Below are 3,488 nucleotides of genomic sequence, written 5' to 3'. Positions count from 1 at the left end.
ATACAAAGTCAAATATCTTTTACTACTTGTTTTAAAAAACAGTGTCATGTAATAACTTTCCAGAAGGTAAATTCATCTGTACCACCAGTGTAATGACTCAAAACCTAACTGGCCATGAAAACAGGTACAAACATATTTTCAGTAAATGTCACAGAACTTACAGTCAAAGCAGAGTTGGAAGAATTCTTAGGTATCTTCCAAGGTGTCTGGAAGTAGACTATCACATTAAAACTGAAAAATCAGTAACTCCAGCAATCCATCCACCAAGAAAATTTCCATTTTCTCTCACACATTAAACAAACAAACAAACAAACAAAAGTTTATATTATGGAAAAAATGGGAGTTATTGAACAGGCAGAATAATCTAAACTGGGTTCATAGTAGTTGTAACTGAAAAGCCAAATGGATGTGCATTCATCAACATTATTTTAAAAGACATAAAATAAAACTATCTCATAAAAATTGTTGAAGTGGCAAGTAAGCTTTCCTAAGCAAAGAGAATTCTCGATATTAAATGCAAGACATGCATTTCAGCAGGGGTTGGATTGGTCCAACCTGAGTGACTCAGTGGGATGATCCTTTTCCCAGGTGGTTGTTCCTTATTCTCCAGAATATAAATCAAGTTAATTCTCATGCCCTTCTGATTGCAAAGATTTTTGCCAATAGGGAAAAAATTGGAGTGTGGGAGTGACTATTACAGTGATGGATTTACTCCTCTTGCTTTGAATTAAGATTAATAATGTTGCCCCCATCTCTGCCTAAGGATGGGAAGTAAAAATCTTGTCTTTGTAGAGTATTGGCACCAAATTTGGAAGAGGTGAAAGATCAAGCATATGCAAGAATGCACAGGACACATGGTCCAAGTTGTCAGAGACTTATCCAGTGGGGCTAATGTGATTTACACGACTGAGTCAAAACAAAATGAAAATTGAGATGTTCAGTGGAAAATCATCAGTGAATCTTTCCTTTTTCTTTTGGATTATGAGATGTTGCTGTTTGATTAACATTGTTCCAGGCGTTGTCCCATAGGTTCACAGGTCACTGGCTCAATACAAAATGAACGAATTGTTAATGATGTATTAGTTGTTTCCAAAGACTCTGATTAAAACAGTGTCATCTAGATATGGGGTGTAGACATGACTACATTAATGGCAGCCATGAGTTAAATATTGGGTCTGGATTTCTAATATTATAACTATCAATAATGTAGACTGAGATACAGATAATCAAAGTTCATGCTTTGGAATATAAGCTGATTGCCACAGGGATCAGCAACGAGGAAAAAACCTTAAATTCCCTCCCCCTTCCCCTTACCTGTACCGAGTTGCACAGTTGACCAGATGGATTATGGAGAAAAGGAGAAGTGCATTTTTCTCTGAAACATAAGGTATTAGTCACTGCAAGAGGCAAGATATCTGACTTGAAAAACCCATGGTTTCCTCCATCCATTCTGAATCATCCACTCTGGAGGCTCCTGAGATTCTATGTATGGAAGTGAAAATATTTGCTTGTTTGTTTAAGCCTGAGAGAAGTTAGCTATTTCCAAAGAGTTGGCCTATAGTTAACGCCCTTCCAAATGAACATTGTTTTAAAAGGCATTACAATCATGTGAGCAGTTCTGAAATCTGCTGTCTCTGTGTTAAACTAGTTTCTTTGAAGGCGTCCTTGCTACTCAGTCCATTCTGTGTTAATGATATACATTCAGATAGGAATAGACATATGGCCTTCGCCTTGGGCAGCTGGAGATTCCTAAAAGTAGGAATCAGTATCAGTTAATGACACTGACCTCCTTGGTAAAGTACTTTGAGATCTTCTGACGAATTAAGTATTATGATTATTAAAGAAGTAGTTTGGGATTCCTCTGTACACGGGAGACTCCAGAATGGGACTACACTCCATCAATGTTGGGGGTGTCAGAAGAGTTCCCTAGGGGACTCTTCCACCTGGTGTAAAGTAGGGCAGCCCTGTGGCAGCTCTAACTTATGCTGGGGGACAGCTGACCTGCAGCCTGCGCCAGGATCAGAAGAGGTGGGTTAGATCCACCTTTGCCTCCCTGCCCACCTCAGTTGTGCTGTGCCAGAGCTAAGGATGCAGGCCTGGACATTCTCTCTAATATCTAGGTGACATTCTGTCCAAAATATGGCTCATATGAGTGCAGAGACTTCTGAAATGAATCCCCATTTTAGGAATAGACCTGCTACAGGATTGCTATTTGGGTGATGCAATATAGCTGTTTAATGGCTTTCCAGTGTAATTCAAAAGCCATGAATATTTCCATGTTAACTTTTCCCTAGGGAAATAAAGAATACAATCTGAGAACCAGGGAATATTCCTGAGCCATGGGCTAGTATTGGGAGGGAGATGGCTGTGGGTCAAGTGGTTGTTATTTGCTGCAGTGCTGTGTCAGGAACATCCCTTCTAAATTTTTGGCTGGGGAAGGTAAAGAAATCCTCCCAGAACCTGTTTTTCTAGTACAAGAGCAAAAGGAGAGTGTGGAGGGGAAGGCAGAAATGTTATTCCCCGGCAGATTTTCTCTGAGTTGCCCAACCAAAACTCTGCCAGTGTAATTTAGATCATTCTCTAAGCCAGTGGAGCAGGCATTAATGATGGATGTGACTAGCCTGGGGACCAGCCGCCGCAGGCAGCATCAGAAATGAGGGCAAGGAAGCCCATCCTGAACCTTTTCTGATCTCGCAGTCCAGAAAACCACTCAGCCTGGCTTCGCTAACTGCCTCGTGCCTCCTCCCCCATCCCAGGCTGTGCCTTGTATTGGAAGGTGGAGGCTAGGGAAGAAAGGGTAACAAGCAGACCCAGCAGATGGATAGGCAGCATAGATAGCAGCATAGAAGCAGAAGGAGGATAGACACACAAAGTGAAAGACGTGAGGAGGGAAACCCACCAAAGGCACAAGTGTCTTGAGGGATCCTACCTCATGTAGGGAAAGACTGCTGCCTTCTGCAGCCCAGCCTGTTTCTATGGCTCAGCCATGATAGAAAGGCTCCAGCCTACCAAAGAGTATCATAGCTGGAGGAATGTGTACGCTTACAAGGCCAGAGTTCCCTTCTAACAGCCTGAGCTAGAGAGCCACCTAGTGGGCCCTCTTCCAATCCTGAGAACAATTTTTGCTTCAATGAAAAGGGACTGGTCACCATATTCTAAACCAGGCCTGGTTTTAGAGATTCTGGTGGCCTGAATGAGACTTGATTACAATCCCCTAATTGGGTCGGAGACAATGGGAGAGTGTGAATCTGCAGTTTCTTCACCATCAAAAGGAAAGCTTGAGTGTTTTGTGTCAGAAGCAAGAAGCACTTCCTTTTCCCGACCAGCTGAACATTAGTAGTGTGCAGGGAGAGGAAGATAGTAACCAGGCACTCTGCTGCCTTTGTTTGGTTAAGAATATAGTTGTATTCTGGCCTATCAAGCATGCAACTCCTACTGACGGCTGCATTCGGCCTATTGGCAGTGCAGGTGGCTTTGTTTCCATTTCC

General features: G+C 42.3%; 1 long non-coding RNA gene across 1 annotated transcript; it reads right to left on the bottom strand.

Annotated features, from left to right (window-relative positions):
* Positions 1–349: 349 nt before the first annotated feature.
* On the bottom strand, positions 350–2,997 carry LOC140906323 (uncharacterized). The gene is made up of 3 exons (XR_012157064.2): positions 2,900–2,997; positions 1,315–1,482; positions 350–1,041 (listed from the first exon to the last, which is right to left on the bottom strand). It is a non-coding gene; the product is annotated as an uncharacterized LOC140906323 (long non-coding RNA).
* Positions 2,998–3,488: the final 491 nt, after the last annotated feature.

Source organism: Lepidochelys kempii, chromosome 1 (genome assembly GCF_965140285.1).
Source record: "Lepidochelys kempii isolate rLepKem1 chromosome 1, rLepKem1.hap1, whole genome shotgun sequence".
Classification (NCBI taxonomy): domain Eukaryota; kingdom Metazoa; phylum Chordata; order Testudines; family Cheloniidae; genus Lepidochelys; species Lepidochelys kempii.
This window is presented reverse-complemented; position numbering and strand designations above follow the sequence as displayed.